This window comes from Maylandia zebra, linkage group LG22 (genome assembly GCF_041146795.1).
Source record: "Maylandia zebra isolate NMK-2024a linkage group LG22, Mzebra_GT3a, whole genome shotgun sequence".
Taxonomy (NCBI): Eukaryota; Metazoa; Chordata; class Actinopteri; order Cichliformes; family Cichlidae; genus Maylandia; species Maylandia zebra.
In genome coordinates, this window is record NC_135187.1 from 36,986,173 (window position 1) to 37,009,633 (window position 23,461).

The following is a 23,461-nucleotide window of genomic DNA, read 5'->3' on the forward strand; positions in this document are numbered from 1 at the left end:
TTAACAGAGATAGAAGTGAGCAGGAAGTTAGCTCGCTAGTTATCACCTAAACATGATATTATCACTGCTGGGGCAGCGGTCGTGTGGTGTAGTGAGAAAAGGATCCAAAATGCAGGTACTGGCTGGGGTGCGAGTGAGTGTTTATTTGTAATGAAAGTGAAGTACAAAACAGGAAATAAACAGGGAGCAACTAAATCCTAAACTGGGAAAACTAATACACAAACCTGAAAACATGAGGACATGTTGCAAGGAATACCAAAATACACAGAGTAAAGCAGACGACGCTACAAGGAGCATAGGCAGACATGCACTATAGATACATACACGGTAATGAGGGGAAATAACATGCAGGGGTGGACACAGGTGGAACTAATGGGCATAACGAGACACAGACCTTCAAAATAAAACAGGAAACTTACAGACTGTTTTACAACACAAACTTGGGGACAAGAACAGAACACAGAGGAAAGACACAGATAGGGATGATAAAACGCTAAACACCAGAACCAACCCTAAGAACCAATGCAAAATCAGGATTAACACAAAACACAAAGCGATACCAAAAATGAAACAAAACGACCCAGGACCACGGCAGATATAGCATCAAACGTACAGCTCTGCTATCACTTCCAACATAAATGAAGACAGGAAACTAAACAGCAGTGACATTTGTAGGGTTACTGAAGTTGGGCTAGCTCAGGCGTTCCCAAAGTGTGGGGTGTGCCCCCTAGGGGTCATGCAGAGCCATTGCAGTAAGGGTGCAGTATGAATTTTTTTTTTTTTTTTGCCTGTCCCGTTTGGCTCTTTTGCCATCAGAATTGTTGTCTAAAGGCAAAGAAAGATGCCCAACGGATTTACTTTACCAAATTGACCATCCCAGCCTTGCCGTAATGGTCCATTTGATTCACCTTTTATTGTTCATTTTATTTTCACTTACTGAATACGGGACAGACTTGACTGGGGGAAAGAAGGGGAGAAAGAAAGAGGGAAAGAGAAACAGCTGAGAAGAGGGACGGGGGAGAAGGGCAAAAAACAAAAACCAACAGAATGGGCAGAAAAAAAAAGAAAAAAGAAATGCATCTATCGATCACCTGGATCACCTGCTGAGAAAGAAAAAAGAGAACAAGCAGAAGAGAACAAGAGTAATAGAATAAACAACATCACAATGATATGCACGGTGGCACAGTAGTTAGCACTGTTGCCGCACAGCAAGAAGGTCCTGAGTTCAATTCCACCATCAGGCCGGGGTCTTTCTGTGTGGAGTTTGCATGTTCTCCCCGTGTTTGCGTGGGTTCCCTCCGGGTACTCCGGCTTCCTCCCACTGTCCAAAGACATGCAGCTTGTGGGGATAGGTTAATTGGATAATCCAAATTGTCACTAGGTGTGAATGTGAGTGCGAATGGTTGTCTGTCCTTGTGTGTTAGCCCTGCGACAGACTGGCGACCTGTCCAGGGTGTACCCCGCCTTTCGCCCTATGACAGCTGGGATAGGCTCCAGCGCCCCCCCGCGACCCTGAAAAGGATAAGCGGAAGCGAATGGATGGGTGGATGGATGGACAATGATATATGGGAATATGACAGTAAATACTAAATATTAAACATTATTGTGCAGCACATAAGATCAACAGAACACAGTGTGCTTTGAGGTAGGAGCCAAAAAGGGTGTAGTTTGTGGGTGTGATCACCCGTGTGTGCACCTGTGAGCATGGACGCGCTTGTATTTAAAAGGTTCCTTCATGTAATGATCTGCTAGAGGGTGTGGGGGGGCCACAGCCCCGTCCTCCAGGGTATGAAGCAGGTATGGAGGAGATCAAAACTCCAGACATCCAGAGGCCCCCAGAACACAAGAGACCAAGGAAGACCAACAGAGGGGCAGCCGCGCCACTGTCCCAGAAAGAGCTGAGGAGAGTCCCAGATGAGGGCTCACTCAGCAGCCGCGGAGCAGAAGCCAGGGGGGGTTGCAGTGACGCGCCCGTGAGCTCCGCTGGCAGCCAGCTGTGCCTGAGTGACCGAGCCCCAGGCCGAGAGGCCGAGGGCACCCCACCTCCGAAGTGGCCCGAGCGAGCCCCAGGCTCCAGGCCCCGATAAGCGGCCGCCAAGGAGTGAGCCGGTGGGTACCTGAATGCCCATCCCCAGACACAAAGAACCACCAATGCACCGATGTCTGAGGGCATCTGCCACTAGCAGGGGAAGTGGTGGTGGTGGGAGATAGGCCTCCATACCTTGGAGGGCCTGAGATGTCCCCAGAGAGGTGACGTCTGATACCCAGCCTGACATATAGACACAGACATACAGGCACACACAGACACAAACATCCATTCCCACCCTCATGCTCTCATATGCACTTACTCCACACTCAACCAACGTGGAGACAGACATAAAGAGACGCTGTACACACGATCACACTCCCCAAACGTACTCTACAAACCGGGTCTAGGTACCCTTGCCCCTGGAGGGGGGAACTGCACCCAGACCCAGGTGGTGTTACCCTTTTCCCTGCAGTGGGGGGAGGCAGACCGCCCCGACTCTGCAGCAGCAGGGAGGCCCCACACTCCAGACCGCAGTCGGACGGCCAACTCCTCCTAGCCCCCCTGCTCCAGCAGGCCACAGAGAACGGGGGTGAGAGAAGACTCCAAACCTCCCTCCACCCGCTCATTGTAGTGTTGATGCATGTGTGTTCTAAGGTGCATTTAAAACCCAGGAGGGCATGGAGCTACCTGCCAGAGAGGAGCAGGTAAGCGCATGGTCCCTCCTGCTAGCCCTCAATGTCTACGTGTATTTAACATTGAGAGGTGGGCAACGACGCCAGGGGTGAGGTGTACACCCTGATGGTCTTTTGGAATCCGTGTATCGTGCCCACCCCCAAGATCCTACATGTATGTGTAATGAGAGTGTGAGTAATGTGAATGTCTAAGTTGTGGGATAAAATTGAGGCACAAGAAGCCAGAAGGGGACAGAGGGGGGGGGGGGGGGGGTAGCCTCCTCTGCACCCTGGTGACATACCCCTACTCCAAGGCCCTGCATGTGTGGGTGGTTGTGGTGGAGCGGGAAGAGGGAGGCAGCTGGAGATGGGGAGGGAAGGAAGGGAGGGGCAAGTTCCCCCGCTGACCCCAGTAGGCACCCCCATACTCTGCAACCCGCCAGGGAAAGGGGGCCCAGGCCCATCCAGACCGGGGCCCAGTGCAGCAGCGCCTCCCGGCCCCACAGAGCCCGGGACAGTCCACCCAACCCCACCACAGAGAAAACTGCACCCACCCCACCATCCACTCATCTTCCAGACTACATAAGACAATAGATGCCCAGGCTGAGATCTTCCTCCACCTCTCCTGTATCTCCCCCTCCTGCAGAGAGAGTTCCTGAAGAAAGGAAAGCTCCTGCAAGATGTGACAATCTCCCCCACCAGTTGAAGAGCCCCCCAGGTGGCTCGACGCACCGGCGTGGGTGCGGTATGAATTAAAAAAAACAAAACAACGCTTGGACACTGCTAGCATAATGGACAGGTTTTTTGACGGGGCTCCCACACAAACGAAAAGAGAAAGATGTAAAATAATTACACCATAAAGATGGTTTGTTTAGTGGTTTATTTTATTGCAATCTGTAATTTGTTTCAGTTAACTTTTATTTAACGGTTTACAAAAGGTTTGAGGGGTGGAATAAACTGCAATGGAGTTTAAAAACAAAATATGGGTGTGTGTGATTGGAAGATGTGTTGGTGCAGGGGAGGGGTTCTTGTAAAACCACCCAGCCAACATGTATATATGGTCCCCACCTGGTTTTTGCTCGTGCTGGATGGGTACCATCTGGGCATGGGCTCAAACTGGGCTTTTTGTATGGGGCCTACGTGGGTTTCTCATATTAAACCCATATGGGCAATCCCAAGTGGGCACTTTTAGTAGCTCCTTGCTGGGTCAAACATGGGAAACACTTAACTTGGTTCAAAATGGGAAACACACGTAGGACCCACTTGGGTTTTTCACCTGGGTTAGACATGGGCAAACACAGTCATTTAAAGAAAAGCTGTTGTTGTGGGCCCCAGGTGGGGCAAAGTTAGGTAATCAATATATATTTTTTTGTACTGATGAGACAGGTGGGGCCCACCTGGTTAAACTATATGGGTCACACATAGGCAAATGCAAGTCAGACCCTGTCTGACATGTCCACATGTCTATGTGGGCCCCAAATGGTTAAGTTAATATGGGCATATATTTTACATGGCCTCAAAATTGTTTAGTATATATGGGACCCATTTGGGTTTCTAACATTAAATCCATATGGATAAACCTGGGTGGGCATCCAATGTAGGTCCTACTTAGGTCATTGATGGTCAATATTGTGCATTGGTTCAAAACCGTTGCACATGGTTATGTGAGGATTCTTCTTCTGTGAAGACCCTGAGAAAGTGTTATTTGAATAAATTATTCCAAACAAGCCCATTACAGATTGCACACAGTCCAGGGAGACTTCTGAAAGTCAAATTATAGAAAGAATCTCAAAAGTATGAACATAAATCTCTTTTATATCCTGCAGACGGCACCCATGGGGTACCATTTTTGGCATTCTCTAACAAATCACCCTAATATTTGGCACAACCTCAGTCTATCACTTTTGCTATCCTTAGGTACAGTCAGATGTTCTTTACCTTTCATTTTTGACCCTCTCAGTATTTAGCCTTGGCTAGGGAGTATGTTCAAAGTCCATGTTGCACACTATTCCAAACAACTGGTTTGCAATGGGTTACTTTTTAAGTTTAGATTTCATTTTAAGTACTTAACTTGAACTTTCAGCGCTCCGCATGGTGAGGCTCAGATAAGATAAAATAAGGACTTCATTGATTCTATCCATCCATTTTCTTCCGCTTATCCGGGGCACGGTCGCGGGGGCAGCAGCCCAGGCAGAGAAACCCAGATCTCCCTCTACCCAGCCACCTCCTCCAGCTTATCTGGGGGAACACCAAGGCGTTCCCAGGCCAGCCGAGAGATATAATCGCTCCAGCATGTCCTGGATCTGCCGGGTCTGCCCCGGGGCCTCCTCCCGGTGGGACATGCCCGGAAAACCTCGCCCAGGAGGCATCCTTGTCAGATGCCTGAACCACCTCAACTGGCTCCTTTTGCTGTGGAGGAGCAGCGGCGCTACTCTGAGCCCCTCCTGAATGGCCGAACTTCTGACCCTATTTCTAAGGGAGAGGCCAGCCACCCTTCAGAGGATGCCCATTTCCGCGGCTTGTATTTGCGATCTCGTTCTTTCGGTCACTACCCACAGCTCGTGGCCATAGGTGAGGGTAGGGACGTAGATCGACCGGGAAATTGAGAGCTTCGCTTTTACACTCAGCTCTCTCTTCACCACGACGGACCGGTACCTCGTCCACATCACTGCAGCCGCTGCACCAATCCGTCTGTCGATCTCTCGCTCCCTTCTCCCATCACTCGTGAACAAGACCCCGAGATACTTAAACTCCTTCACTTGGGGCAGGGTCACGTCCCTGACCCGGAGTGGGCACTCCACCCTTTTCCAGCTGAGGACCATGGCCTCAGATTTCTCATTCCCACCGCTTCACACTCGGCTGCGAACCGTTCCAAGGCGAGCTGGAGGCCATCACCTGATGAAGCCAATAGGACCACATTATCCACAAAAAGCAGAGATGAGATTCTGAGGCCACCGAAGTGAAAGCCCTCCGCCACTTGGCTGCGCCTAGAAATTCTGTCCATGAAAATTATGAACAGAATCGGTGACAAAGGGCAGCCCTGGTGGAGTCCATCACCCACCGGGAACGAGTCCGACTTATTGCTGGCAATGCGAACCAAGCTCTTGCAACGGTTGTATAGGGATCGAATGGCCCGTAGCAATGGGCCAGACACCCCATACTCCCGCAACACCTCCCACAGGACACCCCAAGGGACACAGTCGAATGCCTTCTCCAAGTTCACAAAACACATGTAGACTGGTTGGGCAAACTCCCATGCACCCTCAAGTATCCTTGAGAGGATAAAGAGCTGGTCCAGTGTTCCACGACCAGGACGAAAACCGGATTGTTCCTCCTGTATCCGAGTTTCAACTAACGGACGGACTCTCCTCTCCAGCACCCTGGCATAGACTTTCCCAGGGAGGCTAAGGAGTGTGATCCCTCTGTAGTTGGAACACATCCTCCGGTCCCCTTTCTTAAAGATGGGGACCACCACCCCGGTCTGCCAGTCCAGGGGTACTACCCCTGTTCTCCATGCAACATTGCAGAGACGTGTCAACCAGGACAGCCCTACAACGTCCAGAGCCTTCAGGAACTCGGGGCACACCTCGTCCACCCCAGGGGCTCTGCCACCAAGGAGTTGTTTAACTGCCTCAGTGACCTTGCCCCCAGAGATTGGCGGGTCATCCCCTTCATCCCCAGACTCTGCTTTCACCAAGGAAGATGTGTCAGTGGGATTGAGGAGGTCCTCAAGGTATTCCTTCCACCGCCTGACCCGGTAGGACTCCTTCTTCAGCTTGGTGGCTCCCTTCACCTCTGGTGTCCACCATTTGGTTCGGGGATTACCACCATGGCAGGCACCAACTACCTTGCGGCTGCAGCTCAGTGCAGCGGCTTCAGCAATAGAGGTGCTGAACATGGTCCATTCAGAATCTCAATGTCCCCAGTCTCCCTCAGAATGCTGTTGAAGCTCTGCCGGAGGTGTGTGTTGAAGATCTCGCAGACTGGGGTCTCTGCTAGACGTTCCCAGCACACCCTCACTGTACGTTTGGGCGCGCCAGGTCTGTCCAGCGTCCTCCCCCGCCACCTGATCCAGCTCACCACCAGGTGGTGATCAGTTAACAGCTCAGCCCCTTTCTTTACCCGAGTGTCCAAAACATATGGCCTCAGGTCTGGTGATACGATTACAAAATCGATAATCGACCTGTGGCCTAGAGTGTCCTGGTGCCACGTGCACTTATGGACACTCTTATGGTCGAACATGGTGTTCGTTATGTCCAAACTGTCGTTTGCATTGAAGTCCAATAACGAAACACCGCTCGGGTTCAGATCCGGGGGGCCGTTCCTCCCAATCACTGCTGTGCCCACCCGGGCCCCATTATTATCCTCCTCCTAACATTATAGTTAGGGCTGGACCAGGTGACCCTGAATCCTCCCTTAGTTATGCTGCAATTTCAATTTTCAATTTCAATTTTATTTCTATAGCACATTTAAAAGTCACAGGTACAACAAAGTGCTTCACAGACGAGCAATAGACGTAGGCTGCCGGGGGATTCCCATGATGCATTGAGTTTTTCCTTTCCAGTCACCTTTCTCACTCACTATGTGTTAACTGACCTCTCTGCATTGAATCATACCTGTTATTAACCTCTGTCTCTCTTCCACAGCATGTCTTCATCCTGTCTTCCTTCTCTCACCCCAACCGATCACAGCAGATGGCCCCGCCCCTCCCTGAGCCTGGTTCTGCCGGAGGTTTCTTCCTGTTAAAAGGGAGTTTTTCCTTCCCACTGTCGCCAAAGTGCTTGCTCATAGGGGGTCATATGATTGTTGGGTTTTTCTCTGTATCTATGAAGCGCCTTGAGGCAACATTTGTTGTGATTTGGCGCTAAATAAATAAAATTGAAATTGAATTGAATCTCCCCCACCTGCAGAGTGAACTCCTGGAGACCAGAGAACTTCTGCAAGGATGTAACAACCTCCCCACCAGTTGAAGAGCCCCCCCAGTTGGCTCAATGCACCGTAGGGCCCCCGCGCCAGGGCTGAGCCCCCATGCACCCACCCGCCCACAACCTCGGCGACACACCAACCAGAATCCAAGCCCCCAAGGCCCAGCCAGAGCCCCAGCCCAGACACTTTCTCAAACACCATCTTTGACATGTAAGTAACTTTTATATTATTTGTATTACTTATTAGCCACATTCAATAACTTGCACAGATTATTTTGAAAAGTGATAGTCTATGGGGCTTCCTGGAAAGGAGTGCATTGCTTCATTTTATTTATTTATTTATTTTTACTGGTAATCAGTGTATATATATTTACTTAGGCACAGGAGGCAAAGATCAATTTTAAAATTTAACATTTATTTACATTTCAATCTTTTATGCTAACAATAATGCCAACGGTGTTCTCTTCACTTGTCCCACAACTCTGACAGTTTTAGTCCTCTGCTCCTCTCACAATTGGCTGATTTCCATCTGAGCTGCTACTGTCAACTGCATCAAACTGATTTTTCATTGCCTTGTTATTCTAATCTTTATCTGCGTTTGGGGCTCCAAACATTCACACCTGCTGTTAGTAACCAGAGCTCACAAGAGTGTAAGGGTTAGGGTTAGGGGTTAGTTCAATAAAGCGATTAATGTGTTCACTACTTGACTTCAATGAACCGGTAACTCATCAAATCTATATTTCATAGGAAGTACATTACTGATTAAAGTGGTAATAAAAATAGCATCCAATGAAAATCTTTATTTCCTGCTTTAAAAAAAACACTGCTGTGAGCTCGGTTTTCTAACAGCAGGTGTGAACATCTACAGTCTTTAAGCTCTGGTAAAGATTTTAACACTAAATGAGTTTGATGGTGTTGACTGCAGCAGCTCAATGTTAATCAATCACAAATTTAACAATCCAATCAGAGAACAGACAGGTTTGGCTGTTGTAGCGGTGCTTTACAGAGCTTCAGGTCCTGGAAGAATAAATTCCCTTTTACATACCAGCCCAGCATTTTCTTTCATCACTACAAAGGAAAACTGTGTGTGTCCGAGTTCGGTGGTTTTTGTGTCACAGGGCTTATAATACGTGTAAAACTCTGGCCAGGGACCATCACATCACACAGCTACCATATTTTTCTGTTGCTATGATGTTTCTTTACTGAGATGTTGTTACTTTTATGCCAGATGTAAGGAGAAACCGTCCAGAAAGTTACATTTTTTATTCTAATCAAATATTTGATTCTGATAATTGATAAAGATTCTTTTAATTTTTGTTCTGCTATGATAGATTATACAAATTTTGGCCAATTCCTATTTATTTTAACCCTTTAGCCCCCAACAAGTCGCCAGCGACAGGTTTTTCCAAACCTGAGCTCTACCAGGGGCCCAACACGCCTGGACTTATTTAAAGGAAAGAGATGCCCGAAAATAAACCACAGGGTCAAGTACTTGATTAATTTACTAGTTAATTCAAATTGGCTATTCTAAATCCTCGTGTACTGCTCGTAAATAGAAACAAATGAAAAGGAGAGCGTACCTTTTGTTTTCTTTTCTTGCTTGCTTGGTTAGGAACGGGCCGAAAACATCCATACCACAATATGTGAAAGGCGGGGAGTGTTCGACTCTTTCTGTGGGGAGATCTTTCATCTTTTGTCCTTCCACAGCTCTCCTTAGTCTCCGACATGTCACACACTGACGGATGTAGTCTGATACTGTTTGACTTAGCTTGGGAATCCAATAACCGCTGGACCGTATTTCGTTCATTGTGAAGCTCTTTCCTTGATGATTTATTCTTTCATGACAGTGAGCGATTATGAGTTTAGTAATATGATGGTCTCTTGGAATGACAGTTAGATGTTTGAATGTGTTAGGAAGCGATGAGTGTTGTAGCCTTCCTCCCACCTTGAGCACATTGTCTTCGTCCAAGAAAGGATCCAAGTTGTACATTTTGTTGCTCTCATGTAGTGCCTTTCCTTTGCTTAATGTCTTTATCTCATCTGAAAATGTTAGCCCTTGTAAGTTTTTGATAATCACTATTTCAGCGTTATGTCTTTCAGTTACAGTGCTGAGTGACTTTGATTTGTCTCTGAGTAGGAAACATTTGAGACGTGCTATGGCACTGACAGCGTGTGACCAGGATGAGAACCTTGTGAGACGGTCACAGAGACTTCTGTGTTCTGTAGTTTGGCTGTTGAGTGTTTGCACGTTTCTCACCTCTGGATCTCCCACCAAAAGTTCAATAGACTCTTTAGTTGGAAGGTTTAACTTCTTTTCCCATAAGAACTGAGGGCCTGTGAGCCAGTTTGATGATAGCAGTTCCGCTACTGATGTGCTCCTTGATGTTATGTCAGCGGGGTTTTCACTCGTCGGTACATAGAACCATTACTGTGGTGTAGTATTGTTTTGTGTCTCGCCTTCAGGTCCATTATCATCAATCTCTTTGGCATCACCCCTTTGTATAATGTCATTCATGTATGTGACATAGTCTCTTTTGTATTTTTCATCACGCATTGGTTTACATTTGAGCTGATTGAGTCTGCTCTCGGCGAGTTGTCTGTTATCTGGCATTTGTAGCCTTTCTTTAAATGGCAATGGCATTTCATAATGTCCCTTTTCTGCTTGTGTTATGCCTTGTTCAAGTTTCTCAAGAAACCTAAGGTCGTCTTGAGACACCGTCTTTTCGTTTATTTCGTTTTCTTTAAAGTCCCTTTCTAGTGCACGTATTGCATCTGCGGGAGTACATGGAGGCATTTCTTTAACAGTTATTCTGTGACAGAGACTCCTTGTTGTCTCTGATGCACTGCATGGCACTGAGTTGCCAACTATGCTCCATCCTAAATCAGTTTGGATGGCATATGGCTCATTGTCTTTACCTAAGAGTACTTGTCTAGGCGCCAGAGCTTGGGGACAAGTATAACCTATCAGGAGACTCACCTCACAACTGAGGAGCGGTGGGATCTCATCTGCAATGGACGACAAATGACTCCACAGTTTTGCCGTGTCACATGTTGGTATGTGTTCTCTATTTGCAGGTATGTAGTAGCAGTTGGGAGCCTTAGCACAGTTGCTGAATTGTAACCTCTCACTAGAAGATCACACACCTTTCCGCTGCTTACTACTGCATTTTTACCCATCATTGTGGTAAGTCTGAGTTTTACAGGGCACACATTTGCTTGCAGTTTCTGTGTTACATCCTGATCTATAAAAACAGTGTCACTCTGCGTGTCTAGTAGCGCATAGACTAGTTTTTCCCTTTGTGGATTAGCAGCCGTTGAGACCCATACTGGGACTATCATGGAGGTGCTGACTGTGTGTTCTGCTCTAGCGACATTTAACGCCATGGCTGTTGCACTTTCAGGTGAGTTCCCTTGTGTTGCGATGTCTATACTCACTTGAGCTTGCTTTTCTCTTTGCAGACTGATGCTGTAGTTCTCATCGTGAAGACAGGTCGGGTGTCTCTTAGAGCAGGTTTCACAAGTGAGGCGCCGTTTGCAGTCCTTAGCACTATGACCTTGCTTTAAACAACCATAACAATGTTTATTATCCTTTACATGTTTCTTTTTCATTTCCAGGGTCATTTGCAGAAACTTTGGGCACTTTATAAGTGGATGCGACTCTTGGCACAGTGTGCATGAAGAACTGTTGTATATTTTAGTCTTTGCATCTCGTTCAGTTGTGTTAATGTTGAATACACTTGCCTTGTTTCTTTTGACTTCTTTTGTGTTTCTTTTGTCATCATTTGTTTCCGGGGAGCGAAGTGCATGTATGGAAGTGACTGGGTTACATGCTACTTCTGCTTCAAGTGAGAGAAAGGAGGCAAATTCACTGAAGCTGGGGAATTCACCACCGTCCATGAGTGTCTTTGTTACATGCCTGTTCCATCTTGTGTTTATCCAGTCTGGCAATTTATGCAACAGTTTCTGATTTTCTTCACAGTCATTGAGTATTTGCAGTCCTTTCACGTGAGGCATAGCAAGTGTGCATGCATTCACAAAATCAGCAAAGTTCCTTAGCCCATCAGCATCTCTCGACTGTATTTTAGGCCAACTAGATAACTTCTCTCTAAATGCCCTTTGTAGCACGAAAGGCTGGCCATACCTTTGGTTTAACTTTGCCCAAGCATCGTTATACGCTTCTTCATCATTTCTGAAGAAAGTCCCTTCAAGGCACTTGCGAGCTGAGCCAGTTACATACCTTTTCAGATAGTACAGTTTATCTGCTGCTGACATGCCAGTTTGTTCAATAAGTGACATGAAAGTGGATTTCCATTCAATAAATTTTATTGGCTCACCACTAAACATCGTTGGTTCTGGCGTGGGGAGTCTATTTATTCTTATGCTGTCTTGTACCGCCTGTGCAAGCTGGCTGACACTAGGAGGGGTTGTTGGCGCCGGTATGGAGTATGATGGTACAGTGTGTTTGGGTGTGTGCTCTGGGTTCACCTTTTCCATCTTAACTGAATATGCATCATCAAGTTGCGACAACTCTCTGTTGTAGGCGTCCAACCTGGCGCGAGCGGCTTCCACCTCCCTTTCGGCTTTCAGGCGTTCCAACTCTGATGTTTGAACTGCCATTTGTTTCTTATGCTCCTCTTCTAGAGCCTTTATCTTTTCCTTCTGTCTTTGTTCCTCTTGTACAATCTTGTACTCTGCCTCCTTTGCTGCTAGTTCTGCTGCTGCCTCTGCTCGTTTTGAAGCAAGATGTGAGGCTGAAGACAGTTGGCTACGTTTCGATGCTGCAGTTGAACCATAGATGGATTGGGCATAATCATGTTCTAATAGTCTGCGTAGACGTTTTCTTTCATATTCTCCATCAAAATCTCCATCTACACCGCTTATTCTTTCCAGGATGACTTTCACGATGTCATGAGTAACTGCTTCACATGCATCGGTTTTTCTTCGTATGTCTGATGAAGGTGCAATGTGACTTCTCATTTCAGTGTACAACTTTAGCAGTTCATCTTTTCTTTGCTCTACATCATCTGCAAGATCTGCCATTTCTTTCTCTGAAATGTCCAACTTTAATCTTTCTCTTGTTTCTCGCACTCGTATTTTCCATTGTTCATAAAGAGTTAATAGTCTTTTTTCTTTTTTACTTATCTCTTCTTTCTGATAAGTTAGTAGTAGTAGTAGTAGTAATAATAGTAGTAGTAATCCTGAAAAATGGGAAAAGAGCACACACACTCACAGCTGATTTTATGACACTTTTACAGCTAAAACAATACAGTGGAACCCCGACTGACGAATACCCCATTTAACGAAAAATTCAAGTTACAAAGGCGCTTAACGGCAATATTTCTGCCCGTGTTATGGCAAAATGCCCGCATAACAAAATCCGCTGGCTCTGATTGGCTGAGCCGACAATGCCCACAATACCTTCCGAATCATGTGACAACCAGAGATGGGCAGTAACTGTAATCTGATTACCTTTTTCAGGTAACGAGTAAAGTAAGGGATTACTATTGCAAAAACGGTAATTAGATTACCGTTACTTTCCCGTAGGAACGCTGCATTACTGCGTTACTAAAACCGTGATGTTTTTGCGAGAATGTCTCATGACAGTGACGTAAGCGAGTGCGACGTTAGTGACAACAGCTGTGTGCAGATCAACAGTGCATCATATATCGAGAGCAGGAGAGAGTATGAGCGTGCAGCGTTTAAAGCGTGGAAGTACTTTGAGTTTGATTCCATAAAAAGTGACAAAAACATTAGTGTCCGCTGTGCGTGGGAAGAAAACTTCTTTTTACAGTGAAAAAACCCCTAAACTTCCAACAAGCACCGAGTAGCTACGACGTAATGGGAAACTCACAGAGAAACTCGCGGATTCTTCCACTGACCGCGGCACACCTGCACCAGGGTAAACCTCCGCCTACCCCACTCCTGCTTTACAGGTGAAAATAGAGCAACAGGACCGCTGAGTCTTTGACTTTATTTATTTTCTGCTGTGTTTTACTTGCATCTATTTGAAAGACTGAGTGCAAACACAAAAAATATTTTATCTTATGTGCTGGAATGTGCAGAAAATAGGTTTAAATGTTAAACTAATTTCTTCCAGTCAGAGAATGTTGCATATAATTAAATTTTTGCTTGATGCTTAAAGTTAAAAGATTAAAACTAATAAAACAAGTTTTAAAAAAAGAGACTTTTCCATTTGATTACATTTTGTATGATGGATTATGCAGAAAAAGTAGAATTGGGCTGAAAGATCTATTGCTTTATCACCTCTTCAGGTTGTAAATCGTGTTTTTAAAAAGTAACTAAGTAACTAAGTAATTAATTACTTTTGAAAATAAGTAATCAGTAAAGTAACGGGATTACTTTTTGGGGGAAGTAATCAGTAATTAGTTACTGATTACATTTTTCAAGTAACTTGACCAACACTGGTGACAACTCCCTTGGCTTTCGTACTTGCGCTTCGCTTGAACGACGTATTGTTGTTGCAGTTAGCAATTAGCCTATCGTTCACTCAAAAGCCGCGATGGGTACCTCGACTTACGAAAATTTTCGACTTACGAAAGACCCTCGGGAACGAATTAATTTCGTAAGTCGGGGTTCCACTGTATATAATTCCGGTTATCCTGCTTAACACTATAAGGGATAAAGGGTTAAGGAACTACGATTACATTTTTTACAGTTTAGCTTGTGTTTACTACCATTTTTTTTGTCACCACACAGTAAACATTAAGTAATATATAAAGTGTCCATTTATCCTCCATTCCTGGTCCATTATCTTAAGCTGAGGCTGCTTCCCCTCGCAACCCAATCCGGTACTAAGTAGAGAGGCCCAGTTTCTCTGGGTCTCATCCTGGTGGGACGTGCCCAAAACACCTCACCAGGGAGGCATCCTAACCAGAGGCACTGAAGAAGAATTCTTTAACCTTCAAGAAGCAGAGTTACTCTGTCCAAGTGGTTCACTGGAGCTAAAGACAGAGGACTGAGGGCTGCAAGGGTACAAAGTAGAGCTTACAGCTCTGTAAAAACAAAACAAAAAAGAAACCCTGCTGATTCAAGATAAGCTTTTGAGTTTTCCATCTGACTTTCCCATGTTGCTACAGTTCCAAATATCTAAGGAATTTTGCTGTAGTTTGACATTTCTAGTTTTTAAACGTTTACGCACTTTGGAATACAGTTACGTAAAATCACAGTTTTTGGACAAAATAAATGTGAAAAATATTGTTTTGTGTCCCCTCGTGATTTTTGTAATGGTTATATTTACAAACTAGTTTTTGTTTGCGGTCAGCTTTAATATATTTGGTGTCTTTGTGTCACAGAACCCGTATTGGCCGTCTGTTAAATTGATTTTGTTGCTGTTTTCCTACACGGGGCCCATCCAGTGCCAGAAATTAGCCAATTCAAACAAGAAGTAAGTTGCAACTACACTCAAAAAAATAACTCTTTAAATGAACATAAAAAAATCATGGAAAGAATTTCCACGTGATTAAATTGCTTTATTTTAGCATTATGCAATTCTGTTACTCCAACTTAATGCACTCAAGTTGGACCAACTTAATTAAAGATTGATGAATCAACGTATTTACTGCATTTTGATCCAATATATTTTAATAGTGTTGATACAACTTAAAGAGTTTTGTTCCAACTCAATTCAGTAGGTTTTCTCCAACTAATAGCTAGGTTTCATTTGACGTAGACGTGACGTCGACGTAAAGCGCGAAATTTGACTGGCGGTCGGAAGTGAAAAAGATAAGCGCAAAATCACAGACAGACAGTACGCAAAATGCCTATGTCCTGTTGTGTTTACGGATGCTCCAGTAGGTCGACCAGAGAAACTGATAAACGGTATTTTAGGGTACCAAAAATAGCCCAACGAAGAGGAGAAAAATGGAAAATTCTAACCGAAAAACGTAGGAAAAAATGGATTTTAAATTTACGTTTACAGTCGGGAGGAGCAGAGTCTGCCAATGCCCGTGTCTGCAGCGACCACTTCGTCAGAGGTAATGTTATGTTTGCAAACGAACTTATTAGCATTAGGTTGTCGTTAAATTCTCGTTTACTTAGTGCTTTTAAGTTAGTAGTCTAATATTGACTTGATTGGGACTATAGGCTGCCCAAGTGCTTTGGATGACGAAGAGTCGGAGGACTGGGCTCCGACGGTCAATCTCGGCTACGAACGAAAACCCAGATCGGAATCAGTTCTCAAACGAGAGAAAAGAATGAAGCTTAAGGCAGAACAGCATCGATGTGCAGAGGCGATTTTGGATATGCAACAGACGACTGAGAGCCCAGATTTGAGCCTAGTGACAGTGGAGAACAGGCTACTAACCCTGCCATACAATTGCAATGAGCTGCAATCACTTCTCCATCCTCCTTTGCAATTACCCAAGTCTTCAGAGGTGTCTCGTTAGACCGCTGAGAATGGTTTACCTTGAAACAAACAACTGTCATTCTAACGAAGTCCTAAGGATGTGGCATGTTTGTTGACGTTAAAGCCGCTACCGCTAACTGTTAGCGTGTTTAAGATAAAGCAATATAAGAACAAACACTCACCCTTGCAAACACCAAACTGTATCCATCACGGAGACGTTTTGTTCCAAGGTTGTGGACCCACCTGCTGACAAAAAAATTGTACGCCTCCAGACTCTTGAAAGCTTTCATTTGCTGCCTAGTGTAGTAAGAAGTCTGGAGGACCAAGTAGTTGGTGATATCCACAGCCTCGATAGTAGGCAAATCCTTTACTTCTGTGGTGTATTCGGACATTTTCAAAGAATACGGATCACGTCCGATATATTTTTTAACTATCTGTTTATATCTCTCCCGAGAAACGGGGTCTAAAGTTGCACAATAGCTGCTCTCCTGACTCTCCACAGTGTCCTCCATGTTTACTTCCGCCCTCCACTCAAAAATCGCGCTGCCTCCGCACGTCATCAGAACCACGTGACCGCAACCCAACTATTTACTAAATTTGGTCCCAGCTTAAGTTAATTGAGTTGAACCAACTCATACAAATTAAGTTATTCCAACACAAGTCTTTAATGCTAATAGAAAGCAATTTAATCACATGGAAATTCTTTCCATGATTATTTTAAGTTAATTTAAAGAGTAATTTTTTGGAGTATTTAACAAAGTCTAGAGTCTGGTTAACATACATTTCACTATTACATCTAAAAGGTAAATAAAAATTTGTCATACACATCTTTTTGTTTTCTCCAATTTATTGAATTCATAGCAAATTTCACATAATGTATAAAGAATACATGAAATGCAAGTACAAGTTACATAACAGAAAAAAAAGTAGTGGACAAAGTGGAAAGTTAACCTGTTAAAACAATTTTTTAACAACAATGAATGGCTGAATCAGGTGATTTTCCGATGACCAATACAACTACTTTGAAGGTCAACAGATGCACTTTCAAAAAAGAAAATATCTGCAATTATTTTAGGTTCATGGTCCAGATACATGGTGTAGCTGTTGTAATGGAAACATTTCTCAATGAGAAAATAGTGTTTTGAGAACCTGTACTTTGTGTGCTGTTGGATAGTTCGTGTGCATCTAATTCCATAAGAATCTTCTGCAGGACCTCAAAGGTGTACCTGAGTTCCAGAGGGTAGCTCAGGTTCAGTGAATAGACCAGACCAAGCAACATTGTCACTGCAAAAACTACATTGCCCAACTCACCCATCACTTCCACCTAGGGCTGAACGATTATGGAAAATAATCTAATTGCGATTTTTTTGCCCCAATATTGCGATTGCGATGCGATTATTTTTTAAGGTCTTTGTCTTCTGTATTATTAAACAAAGACAAGCAATACATCATATAGTATGGCCAATACTATATTACATTAATTTTAAACTGTTCTTTCCTGGAAGACAGACCTCTGTTATGATGACATGAGGTGATGCATGAATTGATGACTGACATTTTTATTTAACTTCTTCAATCACAACAGTATATTTGAACATACACAATAGTTTATTTTTAGCTTACAAACATCTGAGCATAAAGTGCTGACAAGGAACCCTGGTGTAAACATTAAAATGAAAGTCAGTACAATGTGCAGATTGCAGAAATATACATAAACAAAATCAGTGGCTTTACCACACTCAGTTTTTCGACATCTGTGAACTACTAGACTGTCATTCAATTAAAAAATAATATTAAATAAATAAAACTAATAAATAAAAAATACACACATCTTACTGATCTCTGCAGTCAGTAACATTACACATAAAGTGCAAACATAATAGCAATTGTATAAACACACACACAAACACGCCTTTAAAGTTTAAAGCCGTGAAATTGGACGGTCTAGTTCTGATTAGCGTCACCGCTGTCTCGGTGGAGTTTAATAAACTCGGCCGTCTGCTTCTTGCTATCTAAAATATAACCAGACACTGGTGTAAATTCTCGACTGTCTCATACTTCTGTTTAATAAGTTTTCTGTTTGACGTTTATTCAGCTGTGTGAAAACCAAGGAGGAACCCACCCGGGGGATTAATAAAGTTTTATTTTATCTAATCTAATAACTTTAATCTCAGCCAAACCGATTTACTCACGAACAAACAAAACACTGAAAAAAGCCCAACAATAACATTTTTAGGTTGTCTAAGTGACTTATATATTACGTTTAACCCGAGCAGCGAAACTCCGCGGTGATCTGTAAATGATGTGCCGGGAGTTGTGCCGTTCTCGGCCGCATCAGTAACCCTCGAGCTCCCGGCTAGCTGTCGAGCTGGTGGGTAGCAGACGCCTCTGAAAACGTCGAAGCACTTTTGCAAATATGGGATATCTTGATAAACCGAGCAGATATTTGATGTTTACACAGCTACTTTCTCGCCTGAAAATATGTTAAAAGTTTATTTTGTGACCCAGAAAGATTAGTATGAGTAATTTTAAAACTTAGTAGCGGCCGCCATTGTTGGAAACTGGAGTTTGGCTGGGCCGCGCTATGAATTCTGGGATATGGTAGTAATTTGGACAGCCTTCGGCGCGTCACTGTGACGTAATCGGTCTACAAATGCGGCCTCAGGAGGATGCAGCCCATGAATTTGGACATGTCCAGAGTATAATCGCAGCCTTTGCGGTTAGAAAATTGCACTTGATCATGTCGCGATATTATCGCAAATGCGATATATCGTTCAGCCCTACTTCCACCCCCTCTAGAACAATCACAACATCCTGAGGGTCATCGCCAGGCTCCGCACCCTCTGACCGAATGACACAGATTCCAAAGACTGTCTCTGCTATGGCACTGGCGATGCTTTTTATCAACTTCCTGTGACAATAAAACAAACAAAAAAAAGATAATGATTTCTCACTAATGTCCATTGCAAACAGTTTTAAAAATAAATATCTGTTTTACATTAATGTAAAATACCTAAAAGCTATTCATTCAAGCCTTATAATAATGTAAATGTAATCAAAAATGACTGCCCGATATTTTTCCTGACTCAAGAGAAGTTCATTCAATACCTCAACAATGTCTTTCAAAATCTTGAGTTGTGATAGGGGTGACGGTGGCACAGGAGGTAGAGCAAGTTGTCTACTGGTTTAATCCCTGGCTTCTCTAATCTGATACTAAAACTATCAATGGGTAACATACTGAACCCCAAGTTGCTCCTGATACATCCATTGAAGTGTAAATGTTACATAAAAATCTTGTATGAATGTGGGTATGAATGAGGTTATTATAATGATATTATAATAATGATAGTATAAAACACTCAAGAATGGTGTGTGTAGTATCCAGTGAGAAACTTAAAGCTCTTACTTTTCCTATTTTAAAAGGTATTTTTTACAGCCACCGGTAATTTATAGGAAAACTCCATCCCCTGAAACTCTTTTATGTAGTTCAAGCTTATCTTTGATCATCTCCTTAGTTAAGGATACAGGCAAGTTAACATACCAGGTAATTCTTCACCAGCTTCTCAGGATCTTCATTCAGGTACACGCAAAGACCTTGGGCGATGTATTCTCTTCTGATTTCAACAGCATCAGTCTTTATACACAGAGGGGGGAAAAACAAATATATACGGAAATCCATCTCAACGACCTAGCAGTGGGATTAAAGAACTTTTAGTTGAATTACCAGGAATTTGTGAGAAATACAGAGGCTATTGTTTTACAGTCTTAATATTTTCAAATAGTATTTATGCATTTTAGACAAGTCTGTCATTTTAATATTGTTTTGCAATTTGTGTATTAATTTAATCATGCCATACCCCCAATTCAAGAAAGTTTAGATGATGTGTACATAAAATCAGAATGCAATGTTTTCTTGGTCTCAAAACTATATGTCACTTACAAATGAATATATTACATTTTTAACATGGGAATGTGATAATTTTTAAGAAAAATATTAGCTCACCATGAATTTGATGAACTGGCCTGCCAGCTCTCCAGACCTTTCACCACCTGATAAGATTAAACATTTATTATCTTTACAGGAGGGAACTGCAAGTCTCCAAGTTTATTAAGTAGAAAAATATTTAATTTCAAAAAAATTAAAAAACAGGAAAACATATCTGTTCATGTTTTGTCTTTCCTCCTCAGTGTACTAAAAACACATAAATTGTTAAATAAACCACTGTCCATCAGTTGCAACTTACAAACTTACAAATTTCAACAACCCACACGTAAAATGTAAATTTATCACAACAGTCTCTGTGGTAGAGCCAAACTAGCTTATGTGCAGAGGTTAAGTTATAAACAATATCTATATTTGGAGTAGCTAAGTCTTTCATATTAGGCTATCATGCTAGCATGACATTGTGCTATATTCTTGCACTAACGTGTTAGCTAGCTAGAATGGCATAAACAAACAGATATTTTTTTTAAAAAAAAACAAAAAAACAAATGTGAATAAATAGAACTGAAAAGAATCGACAAACTAATGATACCTTTGTGCAAAAAGTATTTTCATCAAGATGGATGAAGATAGATTCACTCTTACCTTTCCAAGATGACCGTGAAGCAAACCATGTGCTTTCCTGCCTCTTGTTGTTTAGAATCTCACGTGATCTTGTGATATCGCGAGTCTTTAAGGCAGCTAACCACTCTTGTTAGATTTTATCATGTCATATCAACAAGAATAAATTTAAGAGGCGCTAAGTTGGTAAATTTCTTGTAGATCTTATATGATTTTATTACGTTCACTTTAGAAACATAAATTCATTGTGTTCAAATTACATGTTAGAGTCTTGTAAATGCAATAACCACCAAATTTCACTTTTTTGAGTGTACAGAACCCACTGATAAGGCCTTTCCAACTTTTTAGCTCATGTTGTCCTCATGTTGTACCCACTAAGAACATGAAAAATGGGGCCTGGGTGGGTTTCTGTGTGCTTTGCCCCGTTGGGGCCCATTTAGTTCCCAGATTTTACCAATATACCACCAAGATGGGCTTATAAAATGGGGCCATTATGGAACCCGCAGACAATCCCACTTTAAACCCACGTTTTAGCTTATGTGGTACCTACATGGTACCCACAAAAAACTTGAAAGGTGGGGCCCGGGTGTGTTTCTGTCACGGTTCTGGGTCATTTTGACCCAGCTTTTTCTGCTTCTGTTTTGGTGTTTTCTAAATTATGATTTGTTTGGGTTTTTGAGTTGTGCTGGTTTGATTTTGTATTAAGGGTTATTCTTGGTTTTGTTCTCCTTACGTTATTTGGTGTTCTGGCCTCTAGTTTAAGTCACTGTCTTCTCTGTTTATGTTTTATATTCCTTCTGTCAATCTCTCAGTGTCAAGTTTGCGTTTTTGTGATTTATTTCTTATTTCCTGTTTTATTTTGATAGTCCCAGTCCTATGTCAGTGTATTCACTTTTACCTGCCCCTGTCTCGTTAATCCTAATCTCTCCCAGCTGTGTCTCCCTCCTGTTTCCCTTTCCCTGATTACTCCCTGTGTATATAAGCCCTGTGTTTGAATTCAACATTAATGAATTAATGGAAGTGGAGGAAGCAAGAAGAATGAGTTTAGTAAAGTTTGACTTGCCTGACTGTTTTCTTTTGCTTAAGGCACCTTTATAATCTGCTGCACCTTATGGTCCGAAAAATACGGTAACTACATTCATGTTTCTCTGTTTAGTTATCATGTTTCACTTCCTGTTTTATTCTGGTAGTTATTTGTCCTGACTAGCTTGCGTTCGTCTGTTTCTCTGACTGCAGCTGTCCTCAACACTGCTGCTTACTCTGTCCCAGAGTAATAACCAAGCACAGACATGAACATTCTTACACACTGTTACAGGAGCCTAATCGTTCTTTGTGCTAACGGTTTCCGAGCTAGCACGTCTGTTCTTTCCTTTCAGTGTTTTTGTTGATGTTTCCTTTCATGTCACAGTCAGTTACAGACAGACCACCTCAGACCACTCTTAAGTGCAACTTAACATGAAACATTTTATGTTTCCACTATATTTTTAACTGTAATACCTTTTGATGACTCACACCATATTACATCCACATAACATCATCGTGTTATTATCGGGTCCTACATGTCAGAATGAAACAAGGAGAACCTGATCAAGCATAAGTATATGACGAGGCCTGAGGAAAGTATTTTTGACTTCATCGCCTAATCCTGAACATAGTTGGGTTTAGGTACCTGCAGCTCCACAAGCACATCACGAGGTGACAGATCTTAAACTCCAAATCACAAAAACTAATGCTGGTAGAGGCGTAGAATAAAAATGCAGACAGAAGTGCTCATTACATCTTCCCACTTTCCCACTGCAGCTGTGAATATATTCTCAGAGTTGAGAGTAAATGGTGTAGCACATACACAGGGCACAGTTATCCAGGGTTGGGCTCAGGGTTTAGATCTGAAGGTTAATAACTAACATTGCAAAGCCAAGGTTAAGTTATTGGTAGAAACATCGTATGGCATCACACCATAACAGCAGACTCCAACGCTAACAACCCTCTGTGCACACCAACATTCACTACAACACTTTCACAAAGATTCAAAACTGTGTCGACTCTGATTGCATGAAGAAACAGATTTAGTTTTAAATGATCTGCGTCCACCAAGCTCTGTGGATAATGATCAGTTTCCCTGCGACTGGTGCTGCAGCAAAGAGTGTTTTCTAATGCTGGGGACTGAATGAAGATAATGGCAGGCAGAACTCTGTATACGCTTTCATCTGATTCAGACATTTTTAGACTTTATATAACAATTAAAGTGTTTGGCACACAGCGCACAGGAGACTGAGAGCCTAAAAATGATCCTGACTTCATATAGGAAAAACATTTGGGTCAAAGTACCGAAGCCTGAACAGGATCAAGACAGACAAAAAGCAACTGTGTGGACATAGATATAATTCTTCTGGAATAATTTAAAATCATTTATAACTAAAAGTGCCAGACTATAGTTTAAAGTAGAGATGATCTTTTCCCATATAATTGTCTAAAAAAGTAACAGAAGTGTCATACATTAACACTACATAAAATCAGCTTTCAGTATAGTGATATTTGCCTTCTTTTACCACAGTAGTCTTAAAGCAGACTAGTAGGTATGCTGTTGTAAGCCTGCACAGGTGAGAGGTTTGTAAAAACAGGGAGCTTACATCTGTACCTCAGAATCACGATTTCTTCATGGCTGATTCCTTTTGGACTCTTTGAGTTTCAGGTATAACATTATAAACAGCTGTATCAGAAATGCACAGTATCATAAGTAAGCTGTTAAAGGTGACAGTCTAGCAGTTTGGACAGATGCTATCAATCTATCTAAAAGATCAAGCATAGCACCCAGCAAACAAATCAAGTGCAGTAGCAGCATGTAGAGCAGCGGTCCCCAACCCCCGCCCCACGGCCCGGCACCGTTCTGTGAGTCGTTCGGTACCG

The 23,461-nt window shown here is 43.0% G+C and overlaps 1 long non-coding RNA gene across 1 annotated transcript; it reads right to left on the minus strand.

Annotated features, from left to right (window-relative positions):
• Positions 1-19,530: 19,530 nt before the first annotated feature.
• LOC143414622 (uncharacterized) lies at positions 19,531-20,712 on the minus strand. Its single transcript, XR_013095274.1, has 3 exons — positions 20,579-20,712; positions 19,994-20,182; positions 19,531-19,624 (listed from the first exon to the last, which is right to left on the minus strand). It is a non-coding gene; the product is annotated as an uncharacterized LOC143414622 (long non-coding RNA).
• Between the last annotated feature and the right edge of the window lie 2,749 nt (positions 20,713-23,461).